The 20322-nt window shown below is 41.4% G+C and overlaps 1 protein-coding gene across 1 annotated transcript in view; it reads right to left on the minus strand.

Moving 5' to 3' along the window:
• The window catches only part of LOC124615633 (probable G-protein coupled receptor CG31760), a 611636-nt gene that overhangs the window by 366192 nt on the left and 225122 nt on the right, over window positions 1-20322 (minus strand). The window lies entirely within an intron of this gene.

Raw genomic sequence — 20322 nt, forward strand, 5'->3', positions numbered from 1 at the left:
GGGACCGAAATGAAAGAGGAAGCCGCCTGGTCGAATTTTGCACAGAGCACAACATAATCATAACTAACACTTGGTTTAAGAATCATGAAAGAAGGTTGTATACATGGAAGAACCCTGGAGATACTAGAAGGTATCAGATAGATTATATAATGGTAAGACAGAGATTTAGGAACCAGGTTTTAAATTGTAAATCTTTTCCATGGGCAGATGTGGATTCTGACCACAATCTATTGGTTATGAATTGCAGATTGAAACTGAAGAAACTGCAAAAAGGTGGGAATATAAGGAGATGGGACCTGGATAAACTAAAAGAACCAGAGGTTGTACAGAGATTCAGGGAGAGCATAAGGGAGCAATTGACAGGAATGGGGGAAATAAATACAGTAGAAGAAGAATGGGTAGCTTTGAGGGATGAAGTAGTGAAGGCAGCAGAGGATCAAATAGGTAAAAAGACGAGGGCTAGTAGAAATCCTTGGGTAACAGAAGAAATATTGAATTTAATTGATGATAGGAGAAAATATAAAAATGCAGTAAGTGAAACAGGCAAAAAGGAATACAAACGTCTCAAAAATGAGATCGACAGGAAGTGCAAAATGGCTAAGCAGGGATGGCTAGAGGACAAATGTAAGGATGTAGAGGCCTATCTCACTAGGGGTAAGATAGATACCGCCTACAGGAAAATTAAAGAGACCTTTGGAGATAAGAGAACTACTTGTATGAATATCAAGAGCTCAGATGGAAACCCAGTTCTAAGCAAAGAAGGGAAAGCAGAAAGGTGGAAGGAGGATATAGAGGGTCTATACAAGGGCGATGTACTTGAGGACAATATTATGGAAATGGAAGAGGATGTAGATGAAGATGAAATAGGAGATATGATACTGCGTAAAGAGATTGACAGAGCACTGAAAGACCTGAGTCGAAACAAGGCCCCCGGAGTAGACAACATTCCATTGGAACTACTGACGGCCGTGGAAGAGCCAGTCCTGACAAAACTCTACCATCTGGTGAGCAAGATGTATGAAACAGGCGAAATACCCTCAGACTTCAAGAAGAATATAATAATTCCAATCCCAAAGAAAGCAGGTGTTGACAGATGTGAAAATTACCGAACTATCAGCTTTATAAGTCACAGCTGCAAAATACTAACACGAATTCTTTACAGACGAATGAAAAACTAGTAGAAGCCAACCTCGGGGAAGATCAGTTTGGATTCCGTAGAAACACTGGAATACGTGAGGCAATACTGACCTTACGACTTATCTTAGAAGAAAGATTAAGGAAAGGCAAACCTACGTTTCTAGCATTTGTAGACTTAGAGAAAGCTTTTGACAATGTTGACTGGAATACTCTCTTTCAAATTCTAAAGGTGGCAGGGGTAAAATACAGGGAGCGAGAGGCTATTTACAATTTGTACAGAAACCAGATGGCAGTTATTAGAGTCGAGGGACATGAAAGGGAAGCAGTGGTTGGGAAGGGAGTAACACAGGGTTGTAGCCTCTCCCCGATGTTGTTCAATCTGTATTTTGAGCAAGCAGTAAAGGAAACAAAAGAAAAATTCGGAGTAGGTATTAAAATTCATGGCGAAGAAATAAAAACTTTGAGGTTCGCCGATGACATTGTAATTCTGTCAGAGACAGCAAAGGACTTGGAAAAGCAGTTGAATGGAATGGACAGTGTCTTGAAAGGAGGATATAAGATGAACATCAAAAAAAGCAAAACAAGGATAATGGAATGTAGTCGAATTAAGTCGGGTGATGCTGAGGGAATTAGATTAGGAAATGAGGCACTTAAAGTAGTAAAGGAGTTTTGCTATTTGGGGAGCAAAATAACTGATGATGGTCGAAGTAGAGAGGATATAAAATGTAGGCTGGCAATGGTAAGGAAAGCGTTTCTGAAGAAGAGAAATTTGTTAACATCCAGTATTGATTTAAGTGTCAGGAAGTCATTTCTAAAAGTATTCGTATGGAGTGTAGCCATGTATGGAAGTGAAACATGGACGATAAATAGTTTGGACAAGAAGAGAATAGAAGCTTTCGAAATGTGGTGCTACAGAAGAATGCTGAAGATTAGATGGGTAGATCACATAACTAATGAGGAAGTATTGAATAGGATTGGGGAGAAGAGAAGTTTGTGGCACAACTTGACCAGAAGAAGGGATCTGTTGGTGGGACATGTTCTGAGGCATCAAGGGATCACCAATTTAGTATTGGAGGGCAGCGTGGAGGGTAAAAATCGTAGAGGGAGACCAAGAGATGAATACACTAAGCAGATTCAGAAGGATGTAGGTTGCAGTAGGTACTGGGAGATGAAAAAGCTTGCACAGGATAGAGTAGCATGGAGAGCTGCATCAAACCAGTCTCAGGACTGAAGACCACAACAACAACAACAATAAGGGATGCATTTTCTGATAGTGCATACGCGTGAATAGTGAGCTTCGGCATTAGCATCTATTTATAAATAACTGTTTAACCATGGGTAAGGCCACGGTCCAAGCTAGTAACGTATATAATTATACTAACCCCCTAAGGCATCCCCCCCCCCCCCCCGCACTGGAAAAAGCACAAATCGCACACTGGTTGCAGTTTAGTAAAGCGTGCACTTGTATCTCAGTAATTTGTTTGCATTGTCGCATTTGCTCCGTCCATATCGAAGCACCTGAACATAATACGAAGTTGTGAACTGTCGTACCCAGACAACCAATACATATCAGTTGGCACCAAAGTGACACAACGAAGGGCTGGAAGGTGGTAATATTGAGAATACATCTGTCATACCAACTCTCCTTTGGAATAGAAGGCTCCGGGTCTTTCTCCATGGTAAGAGGACCAGGTAGCACATACCAGAAAAGAATGGCCTACCACAACACACTGTGCTCCCCATCGTGCTTTTTAAGATTTACACCTGTTACACATTGCTTACTTCAAGGATAGCTCCAAGCCAGACGCCCTGCAGCTTGCATTCCACTGACCCAAACCCACCGCCCTTTACGTCTTCAGTGGTGTCAAGCCAGAGCGCACTGGAGGGCAGGGTGAAGGTCAGTTGTATTTTCTGATGAATGCTGGGCCTGCCTCGGTGCCAGTGATGGCCGTGTGTTGTTTACAAGGCGCCCATCTGAGGGCCTTCAACCAACCTGTCTGCGAGCTAGACACACTGTACCTGCAAATGGAGTTATGATTTGGCTTACGATTTCTTATTACGTCAGGAGCACTCCCATAAGTATACCTCGCAACCTGACTGCAAATTTGTACGTCGATCTGGTGATTCGGCCTGCTGTGTAGCCAGTCATGAATAGCATTCAGAGGAGCGTTTTCCAACAGGATAACGCACGCCCACATACTGTCTTTGGCCCATCAAGTGCATCAGGCATGAAGCTGCAACCCACAAAGTGACAGCCATCATCAGTACTGTACACTGCATGCACGTTTGAATGCTTTCATTCAACATTCTGTTGGTTACACCTGTTGTTATTATCGTATCACCATTTCACAACCAATGGCTTATCTCGTGCTTCCATTAACCTGTGATCTTTCAGTGTTAATCACTTACATATGTTACCTAGACAAATGCATTCAAGAGATTTCATTACCCTATATTAATTGCCTTTTGGTTTTGTGATATTTTTCCGTCAGTGTATTTATATATTCGAATATGATCAATAGCTTCATGACTGATAAGACTTACAAGCTCTTTCGTTGGCTAACATGTTGTTGTAGTAACCCTAAGACCAATTTCATCGAGCTCTCCATGCAAGTCTGTCCTGTCCAAGCGTCTTCATCTTAATAATATCTGCCACCTACATCCATTTCAACGTGTTTTAAGTCGTCAAGTCATCGCGTCACTCTAGAACACTATCAGACTTAATACACCCCTTACCAAATTGACTATTATTTGATGCCTCCTATCAATAGATGCCTTCCCTCAGTCGAGTTACACGATAAATTCATTTTCCGTCTGGTTAGATTCATTCCCACCTCCTTAGCTCTCAGCATACTCCATTTTTTGTCTGTATTGCTTACAGTTCTCGTTTCACAATCACACGAGGCTAACGTTCACACAAATCATTCAAAAATACGTTAGCAAAGCTTTTATATACTCTCCCAATCGCCCATCCAAGGACTTTATATATTTATTACTTTCTTTATTTACATATTTATTTATTTTATGTGTCATTTTTCCTCTGACTGGTTTGGTACGGTCCGCCACAAATTCCTCTCCTGCGCTCATCTCTTCATGTCGGAGTAGTTCTTCCACCATACGTTTCAACCTCTTTCTTTCCCTAGCGTTTTTAGCCTCTACTTCTCCCTCTGGTACCATGGAGGCCTTAATACGTGTCCCACCATGCGGTTCCTTCTCATTTTCAGTGCTCTGCATATATTCCTTTCCTTACCGATTCTGCTCAGAGCCTCTTCACTCCTTACTTTGTCAGTCCAACTAATTTTCAAAACGCCGACTTCATCTGTGGTAGTCTGCGTTTTATGCCCTCCTTGCTTCGTCCGACATGATTATTTTGCTTCCGATGTAGAAGAATCGCTTAACTTTGTCTACTTTGTAATCGCCAGTTTCGATGTTAACTTTCTCGATATTCTATTTTCGGCTACTTATTATTACTCTATTGCCGGCCGCGGTGGCCGAGCGGTTCTAGGCGCTTCAGTCCGGAACCGCGCGACTGCTACGGTCGCAGGTTCGAATCCTGCCTCGGGCATGGATTTGTGTGATGTCCTTAGGTTAGGTAGGTTTAAGTAGATCTAAGTTTTATGAGACTGATGACCTCAGGTAAGTCCCATAGTGCTCAGAGCCATCTGAACCATTTATTATTACTCTATTCAATCCAACGCTTCGTTTCGTGTAATATTAAGAGAATTTTCGTTTATTGCCAATCTTTCAACACCATTCTTTACAAAAAATAACTAAAGAATCAGGTTTGATGCAGAACATTTTCTATCATTGCTATGCAACGAATAGAGTCCTTTAGTGTGAACTGCGACAAAAATATAGTCTTTAGTAATGTTATAATTTCTTCTGTCCACAGGAGAAGCGAACAATTGGGTGTTGGTCTCTCGTGTGGCGGTAGTGCCTTTTCCTCTTGTTCTTACGCTAAGTACACAGCATGTTAACTACTAGGGGCCGGCGGAAGCGACGTCGCTAATAAGGCTGGCCGGGCCGTATCGACATGGCGGCTTTCTCTTTCCGCCTATTAGGGCGGCCCGCTGGGAAATGAACTGCGTGCGGCTTCGTTAAAGCGGCTGCGGCTGCGGCTGCAGCAGGGATTAGGACCGTGGCCTTTATTAAATATTTCATAAATACTCCGCCCGCCGGCTCCAAACAAGCCAGAAAAATCTCGCAGTGCTCCGTGTTCAGACTAGTCACGTTCCGCGAAAATCGCGCAACGATATTACCCCTTATTAGAGCAGAACGATGCCAGCCGGCAGAAGGCACTCGTTCACTTGAACGTGGCCTCCAGCTGGTGTCGGTGGAGAAGCCCTTCATAGGGCAGCGTGATGGCGTCAGATTTTTCGCGGCAAAATGACGAAAGCGCCAGTGGGGTTGCGGCGGCGTGGTTCTTTCCGTCCCTTTTCGACGTACCGGCACCTATCTGTGAACATTGTCTCAGCTGATCATCAGTAGGGAAGCCGAGTGAAACCTACTGTACTTTCGACGTGAACCAGGCTGCAATTAAAGTCACTAATCTACGTTTAGGTAGAAAGTTTTAGTTCGAAATGAAAGGTTGGAAATTTTGTCCTCGATTAATATATTCTGAAACTTAAGTGAACAAGTATCACTGCCAAGCCCGTGTTAGTCTTAACGCAGTCACTCACAATCCCTTTCACCCACGTTAGCAAGTTTATGGTGTTGCATTTTCCGAAAACGTTATAGCTACAAAAATACGAATCGTTTTTGATTGAGAATGCTCGCCAAATATTAAGTCTGTCGGTACCAAATGCAGTAACAGTTTTTAGCCGTCGACCTGCTCAGAACGCCACGCGGAATATATGTCTTTTCTCGTCACAAAATTCACTTAAAAATTCCGAAATTTCCACACACACATCGGAATAATTATGCCGTCATTTCCATCACTTTTGATGTATGAATCACTGCTAGATCCGGCAACTCCTCATTTCCATCGGAACTACTACTACACACGTTCGATCTCTTTCATGGCTAGGCTTCGACTCCTCTCTAGAATACTCTCAGTCTTCTCTACCAGCAGAGAAAGGCACGCGAAGAATATAGCTTTATCATTGGTCGGTTTACTCAACAGCCAGTAGCAAAACAACACTCTACCGCGTCAGTCCGCGCTTTTCATCAATAATCAATGGCAAAATAGTGAACCTAACGACTGCACCTTTTACCGACCTAATTATCTAATATACTGAAGTTTTGCTTATGCATTAATTTATTTACTATTGTTATTTATACCTGAATTAACTTTCCCTTAACCATAAACTTACTTTACAAGTCTATTGTACAAAAATCCACTTTGTTCATATCCATACTTCTTTGAAATGTTCCCACAGTAAGTCCTACTACATAACTCGTTAAACAATTATCTTCATACTAACCTTAAACCACACTCACGCTTCATTCATACTGCTAAAACACATTTATAACATTTTACATACACAAAAAGAGATAATAACACTTTATGAAAATACTAGAACAGTTTATGAAAAACATTCTACTACTTTAGTGAACTCTAGTGGGCACAATCGAAACTAAAATCACAGTCCCCCTATCCAATGTTGTCCTCTATCGGCTGATACATAAACTACGTGCGCGTCCAGTCTCGCGTCACCATCTGTCACTATGCAGGTCTGAGACACACCTCCCACTTAACTGCCTCCAAGGCAAGATCGTTATATGGCGCTACCCTTGAGGGTGTTGCATAATGGAAGCACGCCGTAGAGGAGGAAGCCTCTGAGAACAGCGCTAAAATTATAGCACTCCACATCTACATCTGTACTCTACAAACTACCATACTGAGTATGGCGGAGTGTAAAAGGTGGGCCAGAAGCTTTTCCCCTAACCCCCTAACCGTCCCCCCCCCCCCCCCCCAGGTCACCCCTACCTGTGTCATTCGTGGATGCTCAGTGAGAAGAGGCTACCGTGCTCGCGAGCCATCCTTGGCGATGGATTGTATCTGCCCTGTGTACGTCCCCGAGCCATTATTGGGCTACCGGAGGAAAGTGCCTGCCGCCTTGCCACGTTTCACACGGCTCGTCCCGTCGGAGGTTCGAGTCCTCCCTGGGGCATGGGTGTGTGTGTTGTCCTTAGCGTAGGTTACTTTAAGTTAGATTAAGTAGGTAGTAAGTCTAGGGACCGATGACATTAGCAGTTTGGTCCCATAGGAACTTACCACAGATTTCCAAAAAACACCTGCCTGCAAAAGCGTGAGAGAGTATCGGCGGATGGTGGAATAAGGGCGTGCTCGTCAAACAAGTTGAAAGTGACATGCTGGCGGCGACGTGGTGATCTAAAGATAAAGTTTTCCCTAGGGTGGGTGAGCACTCTGTTGGACCGACTGCAGTTGGAAGGTGACGACCGGACGAAGGGAGTCCAGCTGGCGCTGTGACCCTGGTTGGAGTTTAACGCAGCTACATCGTCGGGACTATTGAGTCACATATTGTGGACTGTATGGTGAGACCTACTTGTAATGGGCAGTAATTCTGTCGGCAACTGATGTGTCCACTCACTGCCGTCTGGTTCCTTTTTGCCCTAGCTGCTGTTTATGCTCATTCCTCCGACGTTCTGCTTTGAGCGAATGAGCTCGTTTCTATTTTCCTAGAAGCTTCTGTCGGTTTCACGGTCTCCATCAAGCCCAGTACTCAATCATTTGTTGTAGGCCTCCTCTTTCATCTCCACTAATTTCTCCACCTCCTCATTCCACCATGAATATCTCCTGTCTTTTCCCAGTTTTGTTTTCTCCCCTACATCTTCAAAGACTGCCTCATATATCCCTTACTTAACAGACTGATACACAAGCTATGTGATCTATAGTATCCGGGCACCTGGCTGAAAGTGACTTACAAGTTCGTGGCGTCCTCAATCGGTAATGCTGGAATTCAATATGGTGTTGGCCCACGCTTAGCCTTGATGACAGCTTCCACTCCGCAGGCATACGTTCAATAAGGTGCTGGAAGAATTCTTCCGGAATGGTAGCCCATTCTTCACGGTGTGCTGCACTGAGGCGAGGTACCGATGTCGTTCGGTGAGGCCTGGTATGAAGTCGGCGTTCCAAAACATCCCAAAGGTGTTGTGTACGATTCAGGTCAGGAATCTGTACAGGCCAGTACATTTTAGCTATGTTATTGTCGTGTGGCCACTCCGCCACAGGCCGTGCATTACGAACAGGTGCTCGATCGTGTTGATAGATGCAATGGCCATCCCCGAACTGCTCTTCAACAGTGTGTAGCAAGAAGGTGCCTCAAACATCAATGTAGGCCTGTGCTGCGATACTGCCACACAAAACAACAAGGGGTGCAAGCTCCTTCAATGGAAAACATGACCACACCCTAACACAACTGGCTCCGAATGTTACTGTTGGCACTACACACGCTGGCAGACGACTTTCACCGGGTATTCGCCATACCCGCACCCTGCGATCGGATCGCCACACTGTGTACCATGACTCGTCACTCCACACAACGTTTTTCCACTGTACAATCGTCCAATGTTTACGCATCTTACACCAAACGAGGCGTCGTCTAACATTTACCGGCGTCATGTGTGGCTTATGAGCAGCCGCTTCACCGTGAAATCCAAGTTTTCTCACCTCACCTGATGCAGTTTGGAAATCCTGTGTGACGGTCTGGATATATGTCTGCCTATCACACATTACGGCCCTCTTAAATTGTCGGCGGTCTCTGTCACTCAACATACGAGGTAGGCCTGTACACATTTGTGCTGTATGTGTCCCTTCACATTTTTACTTGTGAGGTAACGGCGAGTTGCGGCACTCTCAAAGTATTCTAAGTTCGGAGTTGGCGTGGCCATGCGGGGGCCTCTCGGCGGGCTGCAGCCCAGCTCCAACCACGCGGTGCCCAATGTTAGCTGAGCATGAGGGGTAGCCCTATAGTGAAGCTGTGTCGATGAAGGAGACACGCCGGGAGTGCCAAAGATGGCGGACTTTGTGAAACGTTAATGACAGACATTTCACAGTTCGTGTAGAAATAAATAGTAGCCAGATGAATCATGATACCTCAAAAAGGAACATGTACATTGCCAATATTAGCAGGAAGATTCTATTGGTGTAATCAGATTTTCAATATTTTTAGTAGCTTAAAGTTCACTATCTGACTGTAAATTATATAAGTACCACTAAGGAACGAATTTCCAAAATCTAAACGGCTCATCCGATTTCGTCGATCGACATGTCTTTAGAAAGCTATTAGAGTAAAACTAAATTGGTGTAAATTACAGGCATGTAATTTGAATTGTACATGAATTATTGGATGTCAAAGTGGCCGATTACTATCCATCGCATCAGGCCATAAGCATTCCACAGTTACACGAAGAAATGGTAGCAGGATGCTTACAAATATATTTATTCATCTGTGTCTTTGGTTATATCCGATATACACTATTCATGAACAAATCGGTTAAATATTTACTGTGTTTCGGAAAGAACAGAAACATTAGGCTGCTGGATTATCTTTTGTCGCTATTCCTTTGATATATGTTTATTTAATTTGTTTATGTATTAATTAATGTGTGTTAGAGCGTGTTTATGGTCCCCACAGAGGAATTTTTATTTAATTTCAAGTTATTTAAATGTAAATCCCGTGGTTCTAGTGTGTTTAACTATGTTTGTGCATGTGCGTTGGCTGGAAGACATGGTGGGAGCACTCTAGCCAGTCAAAGCGACCTTTCCATAAAGGACACGTGGAGAGACTGTATGTAAGCGAGGGGGTATGGGGGAGGACACGAGGCAGTGCAGAACAGTGCAACGCGAGGGTACGAAACAGGACATGAGAGGTGCTGGAGGTGACAGCGCGACGGACGCATGGTCGCAGCAGAGACTTGGAGAGTGTGGAGCGGTTTGCACGTGGTAACAGCAAATAGAAATGCATCGTAATGCCGGCTTGCGTGCTTATGAGATTTCCATGGCTTTTACAGGGAAGACGTACTGTGCGTTAGAAGTGACTGTCTCTCAAGCTATGTTGTTGTTCATAACTAATTACGTGCTGTAGGAATCTGCTGTTTCCCTGTTATTCAACTTATATCTTATGTAACTGCTGTTTTGCAGGAATGTACCACATTCTGAAAAGTACTTCTACTATCGTACTAATCATTTAAAGTCGTTAAGATAGTACCTGCTGATTTTATTTAATTTCAATCTTTCATACACAATTCGCAACTGCCGATTGATAAGAACCTTCGACCATTCGATTCATGTGCGTAGTCATATTGTATACTGTAGACTAAAATGTATTTGGCTTGTAATGTGGCAACTACGTATCCCAGTCCCTAGACAACGAAACCAACCAAAACTTATAATATTTCAACTCTGAGTCGGAGGGTACGTAGTTGTGGGCCACACCACACCATTACCACATAATTCTCTTTCTTTGAAACCCCGCACATTTCACTACCACATGAGAAACAGTGGTCCTATGGATGTTTAGGATTGTGGAAATCCCGTGTACAGCCGTGTTACACAGGTGACAATCAATCACCTGACCACGTTCAAAGTCTGTGAGTTCTGCAGAGCACCCCATTCTGGTCTCTTACCATGTCTAATGACTACAGAGGTCACTGATATGGAGTACCTAGCAGTAGGTGGCAGCACAATGCACCTAATATAAAAAAACGTGTGTTTTTGGGGTGTCCGGATACTTTTGATCTCATAAAGTAGCTCCACAGTCTCAACCTTGATATGTCATGCATTGGCTGCCAATCTTAGTTGACAAGATAATCGTTTTGAATGCTCCTACACACTTAACAAATAGTACCGGATCTCCGTCGACTACACACTTACGTAAGTCTGCAGGTTTTCGTAACTGTTGCCACTGAAGCTCAATCAACAGTGGACATCAGAAGGGGCTAAAGAAGATACCAGCAGAGGGATGAAACGTCGATCGTTTAGAAGAAATGTGACACGGGGTAACAACCCACAAGTTGTTAACTTCAGAAACTTGTCTCCTGCCAACTCTTCGCCTGCTATGTCTTTCCGTTCAAAGTAAAATATTATTATTTTATTATTATTTTAAATTTTATTTCATTTTCATTTTTCTTCACCTTACATTCGTGCATTTCGAGAAATTTGTTTATTGCTGTGGTGAGTCTTGGCTTTAATTGCCTTATTCACTTGCCACCAGTGCTCCCACTATTTAGTTGTGTGTTTTCTAATTGTACAGATTTAATTGTTTCGATAATACATAGCTGTTGAATATTACACAGTTTTGTAACCCAGTACCTTACCAATCCATGCCTAGCTGCATATCGGTTCAAAGAGAGATCGTTTGCCCACCTCCGTTTGTTAGAATTTTAGCGTTGAAATCTTTCCGCGAGATGCATGTTGGGGTAATTTTCACGTCTCCTGACACATTTTGGAAAGTGAACTCCAAGATGTTTGGAAGTAAAACGATCTGCAATGTGTAAGACAACGTCTCTCCCCAGACTAGTCACGCATACTTGTGAAGGAAGAAATATCTAATAATTAATAGTGAATCCATAATTCGATAAATCCATAGGACTGTTCTCGCGACCAAATCATATGCGAATTTGATATCGTAGTGCCTCCTGTGTGATTCAGAATTACTATGCAATGTTCCTTCGTTCATACATGCGTGTCCAAAGGAACACTGACTGCGACGACTAGAGACGTTTTGAAATACATGAAATGTATTCGTAATTGCGATTATGGACAACCATCAGCTGAATAATGGAATGACGACCGTGAAAACACGAACCCGCATTTCCCGCATATTGCGAGCGGTCGGCTTACTATTTAGGCTATGCGAGCGCGACTCAGGGCCAACTACAAACCTCCATATGCCGACAACCATGTATCTACAACCTGTACACGTGCATCCACTACGTATATTCGTACACAGACAAGACTTTTTACTTGGAAGTTGCTTGCCGGTTGTCGGCCGTAAATACGATATTGGAATGCCTGTGTTATTCGGAGTCACGATATAACGTTCCATTGGACATTCATGCCTGTATATAGTATCATCGATATGTTTGATTCTCCTTCAGAGGCATGGGCAGCAAAGGCGAGGGCCCACAAGCCGTAACACCAGTGCTGACGGTCCTGTACCAGTACTGTTGGTGTGGTACTTCCCGCGTGACTAGCAAGTTTTCCTCGGTCAGATCGAGCTAGTGGTAGTTATTCTGGATCTGGAAGACAGGACGCGCTCTCTATTACTGGTCTTGTCACGCGTCGGATCCATCTTAAAGAGAGTGATCCTATGTAGGATCCCGGCAGCCCTCCTTTCCAATAAATCGCTTTGGTGTCAGGTATACCACCATCTTATAACTCATAGAGGCACAGGGTACAGTGAAGACCGTTTTTATATGGTTGAAACTGATGTTGTTGCTGTAGTGGTCTTCAGTGCTGAGACTGGTTTGATGCAGCTCTCCATGCTACCTTATCCTGTGCAGGCTTCTTCATCTCCCAGTACCTGCTGCAGCCTACATCCTTCTCAATCTGCTTAGTTTATTCATCTCTTGGCCTCCCTCTACGATTTTTACCCTCCACGCTGCCCTCCAGTACTAAGTTGGTGATCCCTTGATGCCTCAGAACATGTCCTACCAACCGATCCCTTCATCTAGTCAAGTTGTGCCACAAATTCCTCTTCTCCCCAGTTCTATTCAATACTTCCTCATTAGCTATGTGATCTACCAATCTAATCTTCAGCATTCTTCTGTAGCACCACAATTCGAAACCTTCTATTCTCTTCTTGTCTAAACTATTTATCGTTCATGTTTCACTCCATACAAATAGTTTCAGAAACGACTTCCTGACACTTTAATCAATACTCGATGTTAACAAATATCTCTTCTTCAGAAACGCTTTCCTTGCCATTTCCAGTCTATATTTTATATCCTCTCTACCTCGACCATCATCAGTTATTTTGCACCCCAAATTGCAAAACTCCTTTACTACTTTAAGTGTATCATTTCGTAATCTAATTCCCTTAGCATCACCGGGGTTAAGTAGACTACATTCCATTGTCCTCGTTTTGCTTTTGTTGATGTTCATCTTATATCTTCCTTTCAAGACACTGTCCACTCCGTTCAACTGCTCTTCCAAGTACTTTGCTGTCTGTGACAGAATTACAATGTCATCGGCGAACCTCAAAGTTTTTATTTCTTCTCCATGGATTATAATACCTACTCCGAACTCTTCTTTTGTTTCCTCTACTGCTTGCTCAATATATAGATTGAATAACATCGGGGAGAGGCTACAACCCTGTCTCACTCCCTTCCCAACCACTGCTTCCCTTTAATGTCCCTCGACTCTTATAACTGCCATCTGCTTTCTGTACAAATTGTAAATAGCCTTTCGCTAACTGTATTTTACCCCTGCCACCTCCAGAATTTGAAAGAGAGTATTACAGTCAACATTGTCAAAAGCTTTCTCTAAGTGTACAAATGCTAGAATTGTAGGTTTTCCTTTCCTTAATCTTTCTTCTAAGATAAGTCGTAGGGTCAGTAATCTTGTAAAAGATGGCCGCCGAGTAAGTGACGCCAGAAACTATTTCCAGAAAGTTAAGTGATTTAGACAGGAATGTAATTTAGTTTAACGCCGACAACAAATTAAATACGTGCATTAGTGTATCGTTCAGTCTTGCCATTAAAAGTTTGACTTTCCTTTGCGTATTTTTTCAGAAAACACGAAAAGATCGTAACGTCGCGAAGTCGCGCTTAGGCTTAAATTTTGTAAATGTTGTGGATATAGTAGGATCCAGGTGTTCATTAGAAGATGCTAGGCTGTTAATGGAAGAGGCCATACCTATGCAATTTGATACAATTGAAATCTCACCCACTTCTCCCTCTGAAATTAGGAAAATAATAAACTTGCTTAAAAGCAAAAACTCACATGGAATTGATGGCATTTCCAGCAAAATACTAAAAGCTTGTTCTCAACAGATAAGTAAGATTCTCAGCCACCTGTGTAATAGCTCTCTGGAACAGGGCATTTTCCCTGATAGACTGAAATATGCTATTGTTATACCTTTGCATAAAAAGGGGGATAGATCTGATGTCAACAATTACCGTCCAATCTCCCTTCTAAAAGCTTTATCCAAAATTTTTTAGAAAGTAATGTATTCAAGACTAGCTTCACATATCTGTAAAAATGAAGTACTAACAAAATGTCAGTTTGGTTTCTAGAAAGGTTTTTCAACAGAATATGCCATATATGCTTTCACCAGTCAAATTTTGAATGATCTGAATAAGCGAACACCACCCATTGGGAATTTTTGTGATCTCTCAAAGGCTTCAGATTGTGTAAATCATGAAATTCTGCTAGACAAGCTCAAGTATTGTGGCATGAGTGGGACAGTGCACAAATGGTTTAATTCGTACCTAACTGGAAGAGTGCAGAAAGTTGAAATAAGTAGTTCTCGTAACATGCAAAGATCAGCACATTCCTCAAACTGGGGAACTATCAAGAATGGGGTTCCACAAGGGTCAGTCTTCGGTCCTTTGTTGTTCTTATTATATATTAATGACTTGCCATTCTATATTCATGAAGAGGAAAAGTTAGTTCTCTTTGCTGGTGATACAAGTATAGTAATCACACCTGACAAACAAGAATTAACTGATGAAATTGTCAATACTGACTTTCAGAAAATTACTAAGTGGTTCCTTGTAAACGGACTCTCACTGAATTTTGATAAGACACAGTACATACAGTTCCGTACAGGGAATGGTATGACGCCATTAATAAATATAGACCTCAATCAGAAGCATATAGCTAAGGTAGAATATTTCAAATTTTTAGGTGTGTCCATTGATGAGAGATTAATTTGGAAGAAACAAATTGATGATCTGCTGAAACGTTTGAGTTCAGCTACTTATGCAATAAGGGTCATTGCAAATTTTGGTGATAAACATCTTAGTAAATTAGCTTACTACGCCTATTTTCACTCATTGCTTTCATATGGCATCATATTTTGGGGGAATTCATCACTGAGGAATAAAGTATTTATTGCACAAAAGCGTGTAATCAGAATAATAGCTGGAGTCCACCCAAGATCATCCTGCAGACACTTATTTAAGGATCTAGGGATATTCACAGTAGCTTCTCAGTATATATACTCTCTTATGAAATTTGTTATTAACAACCAAACCCAATTCAAAAGTAATAGCAGTGTGCATAACTACAATACTAGGAGAAAGGATGATCTTCACTATTCAAGATTAAATCTAACTTTGGCACAGAAAGGGGTGAATTATACTGGCACTAAAGTCTTTGGTCACTTACCAAATAGTATCAAAAGTCTGACAGATAAGCAACAAGTATTTAAGAAGAAATTAAAAGAATTTCTGAATGACAACTCCGTCTACTACGTAGAGGAATTTTTAGGTATAAATTAAGAAAAGAAAGAAAAGAAAATTAAAAAATAAAAAAGAATAAAAAATAAAAATAAAGATAAACAAAAAACACAAAAAATTAAAGTTGTTATATTAACTTAAGTATGTTGTTAAATTAACCTAATTATGTCATGTATTAGAAAATTCGACTCGTTCCACATCATTACGAAATATCGTATTCATGATCCATGGAACTAGTATTAATCTAATCTAATCTCTAATCACGTCTTCCTACATTTCTACGGAATCCAAACTGATCTTCCCCAAGGTCGGCTTCTACCAGTTTTTCCATTCGTCTGTAAAGAATTAGCTTTAGTATTTTGCAGCTGTGACTTATGAAACTGATGGTTCGTAATTTTCACATCTGTCAACACCCGCTTTCTTTGGGATTGGAATTATTATATTCTTCTTGAAGTCTGAGGGAATTTCGCCTGTCCCATACATCCTGCTCACCAGATGGTAGAGTTTCGTCAAGACTGGCTCTCCCAAGGCTGTTAGTAGTTCTAATGGAATGTTGTCTTCTCCTGGGGTCTTGTTTCGACTTAGGTCTTTCAGTGCTCTGTCAAACTCTTGACGCAGTATCATATCTCACATTTCATCTTCATCTACCTCCTCTTCCATTTCCGTAATATTGTCCTCTAGAACACCGCCCTGTATACACCTTCTATATTCTCCATCCACCTTTCTGCTTTCTCTTCTTTGCTTAGAACTGGGTTTCCATCTGAGCTCTTGATATTCATGTAAGTGGTTCTCTTTTCTCCAAAGGTCACTAATTTTCCTGTAGGCAGTATCTATCTTACCCCTAGTGAGATAAGCCTCCAAATCCTTACATTTGTCCTCTAGCCATCCCTGCTTAGCCATTTTGCAATCCCTGTCGATCTCATTTTTTAGACTTTGTATTCCTTTTTGCCTGCTTCACTTGCTGCATTTTTGTATTTTCTCCTTTCATCAACTAAATTCAGTATCTCTTCTGTTATCCAAGGATTTCTATTAGCCCTCGTCTTTTTACCTACCTGATCCTCTGATGCCTTCACTATTTCATTGCTCAAAGCTACCCATTCTTCTTCTACTCTATTTCTTTCCCCCATTCCTGTCATTTGTTCCCTTATGATCTCCCTGAAAGTCTGCACAACCTGTGATTCCCTCAGTTTATCCAGGTCCCATCTCCTTTAATTCCTACCTATTTGCAGTTTCTTCAGTATTAATCTACATTTCATAACCTACAGACTGTGGTCAGAGTCCACATCTGCCTGTGGAAATGTCGTACAGTTTAAAATCTGGTTCCTAAATCTCTGTCTTACGATTATGTAATCTATCTGAAACCTTCTAGTATCTCCAGGGTACTTCCATGTATACAACCTTTATTCATGATTCTTGAACCACGTGTTAGCTATGGTTAAGTTATGCACTGTGCAAAATTCTACCAGGCGACTTCCTCTTTCATGTTCCTCTTTCCAATCCATATTCACCTACTACGTTTCCTTCACTTACTTTTCCTACTGTCGAATTCCAGTCACCCATGACAAATTTTCGTCTCCGTTCACCACATGAATAATTTCTTTTATCTCATCATACATTTCATCAATTTCTTCTTCATCTGCAGAGCTAGTTGGCATATAAACCTGTACCACTGTAGTAGGCGTGGGCTTCGTGTCCATCTTGGCCACAATAATACGTTCACTATGCTGTTTGTAGTAGCTTACCCGCACTCCAATTTTTTTATTCATTTTTAAAACTACTCCTGCATTACCCCTATTTGATTTTGTATTTATAACTCTGTATTCACCTAACCAAAAGTCTTGTTCCTTCTGCCACCGAACTTCACTAATTCCCACTATAAGTAACTTTAACCTATCCATTTCCCTTTATAAATTTTCTAACCTACATGCCCGATTAAGGGATCTGACGTTCCACGCTCCAATCCGTAGAACGCCAGTTTTCATTCTCCTAAAACGACGTCCTTTTGAGTAATCCCCGCCCGGAGATCCGAATGGGGGACTATTTTCCTCCGGAATATTTTACCCAAGAGGACGCCATCATCATTTAATCATACAGTAAAGCTGCATGCCCTCGGGAAAAATTGCTCGTGGAGGCACAGGGTACAGTTAACACCGTTTTAATATGGTTGAAACTGATGCAGAATGTAGAACCTGTATCAGCAAAAGAAGTAGTAAGTTCTTTGGTCTGTGTTCGTCTCTGCAATTGACAGTGCAGTAAGTCTGAGGTTATATAAACACGAAGTACAGCCGCACTTCCCCCTTTTCTGTGAGGTGGCATCGATACCACCGACCACAGTGGGCAGAGGCTGAAGTAAACGAGCTTTCCTCTTGGCACATGCCGCTTTGCAGAAAGTTAATTTCGCTAATTCATTACTTTGAGCAAAACGTCGTAATGTCGCGCGCAAGGAGACGACACTGTTTTGTGACAGCATGTAAAATAGTGTTGAAAACAACAGCAGCCGGTTATCATGTACAGCGCACTGTAAATATCACACTACAATTACGCCATTACTCTTCGAATGCGAGCCAAAGTCGCACGAAAATCACGCCATATCTCTTTGAATGCGTACTAGTCTGCAAATGTGGCAGACGAAATCGCATTTCGTAACGCTATCTCTTCGATTACTAGAAACTGATGTTGAGTGTGGAAATTGTGGCCAGTCGCGCTACAATGGCGTCAGAGGAGGGACAAATTGTCATCACTTCCGGCACTACGAGTGCTACTTGTTCAGAGTACTAGGTGAATATATTTCTTTGAAGTTGGGTGTAGCGTGTTGTCCAAGTTTAGATTAAGAGGGATCTATTAGGAATCTGTGAAATAAGGGCTTTTCGGGCCAGTGGATAGCAGCATTGTTTGGTAGTTCTAGGTCTGGGTTTGATTCCCGTTGCTACTAACACTTCTTTACTCATTTTATTTTATTCCTCGAGTTTGTTAACAATTCGTTTCAAAATTAAATAAATTTAAATGCATATACTTAGTATTTTCTCTGTATCTATGATTACTGCGCTTGTATATCAAAACGCTGTAGGTCATGAGACGTCGCAGCTAGGGCGCGACCGTCAATTTGTCTATTAAGGCTTTCTTGTATGAATGTACGCGGGTTCCAGTGTAAGCAGTCTGAATCTTATACGATCTGCAACGGGCGAGCTGTCTTTCAGGCGTGCGTTATGACCATATGGCGTGACTACAGCGTGTGAAAGCAGCAGAGAGGTGCTTACAGAGTAGTTACATTCTCTGGAACTATAAAAATTAGTAACTGATCCAGAAATAGCCTGAGGAACTTCATATTAGGTACATAACCTTCTGTTATGTAAAGCAACAATCTGTCAATATCTGAGGTCAGTAACTGTCATAATTTGGAAGTTACCAAAAAAAGAAGTCAGTAACAAACGTAATTATCCGACACTTAAAAAACTAAATCAATATATATATATATATATATATATATATATATATATATATATATATATATATATATATATATAAATAGTTCACCAACTGTGAATATTTGAAAAGATACGATGACACCTTCAGTGTTTAGATTCAAATTTGGAGAGTTCTCATTTTAGAAAACTTTTCCTATTTTTGTTGTAGTAATAACTTTGAGAATTTCAAGTAGATATTTATGTTTGGTGTTAGGGAGAGTGTGAAAGAGAGCACTTGTGTGAGTGTATGTAGGACATTTGCCAATATTAAATCTTCAGTTTGTAATTCTCTATAGGAACTTGCAAATGTGAACTTGCAAATGTTATATTGTGGGAACGAATCCACCAGTGGTTCCCCTACTAGTGGATGACGGATGTCCAAGCATGTTTGAATATGTAAGAGACAGCCAGAACGTTCGCGACTATATAGTTAAATTCCAGATGCAAAGTACAGCTTAAGGTTTATTTCATTTTATTTGTTCAACTAGAGAGTTTTGAGTTGCTTATTTTAATGACGTCAATGAGCTGAGAGCAGTCGTTAGTTATTGCAAGATTTTGGCGCGAGGCGCAACCTGAAAGTCAGTTCTGATTGGCCGTAATTCTGTAGAGCCAATAAGAAGTGAGACGGTTTGCCACCTAACGCATGAGATAGAGGTGCTTGTAGGGGCAGAGAGAAGAAGGCAGTGGTCTACTAGCTTTCGAAGGAGCTGGTCATGCTGAAAGTGTCCGAATGCATTATGTGTAAAATGAAGTGATATTGTGACTTCCGGGTTTCGGTACAGTGATAAAGGTAGCTAGTGTTTACCATTAACTATTTGTGAAATTTTAAGAGTCGAGAGATATTTTGTTCTGGAGGAAATCACGTGTGCAAACTTTGAACTAAATGCGTGGCGGTACTAAGTAAATTTTTTTTACTGAGTATTTATGGCGAGCAAAAAAAAAACTTTATTTAAAGACAACCACTGAATGCCGAGTGCAAAAGTAAATAGCAGTTTACTGACTTTCTTACTCTCGTAAATGATTTCGGAATTGGATAGGGAAAGTTCTGTCTGTTTGAGTGTGACGAGGACTGTGAACAGGATCTTTAATGATTTGAGCACATGTGGGCTGATGATCTTGCTTAATAGCGATAAAAAAATCCTAATGCAAGTTTAAAATTACCTTTGAATTTAGAAATTTGAACATCAAGCCATTTCCGATTTATTCTTTAGAGTTCATAAGGCTGTTTTCAGCTTTTTATACTTATAGCGGCCTCCGACTTGTAGTTATGTTATCTCAGTTTCTTCAACACTGCTTTTCCGAGAATTAAGTAGCTGCAGTTAGGAGTTACGTGTGCAGATCTGCAGCAGTA

Source organism: Schistocerca americana, chromosome 5, assembly GCF_021461395.2.
Source record: "Schistocerca americana isolate TAMUIC-IGC-003095 chromosome 5, iqSchAmer2.1, whole genome shotgun sequence".
NCBI lineage: Eukaryota > Metazoa > Arthropoda > Insecta > Orthoptera > Acrididae > Schistocerca > Schistocerca americana.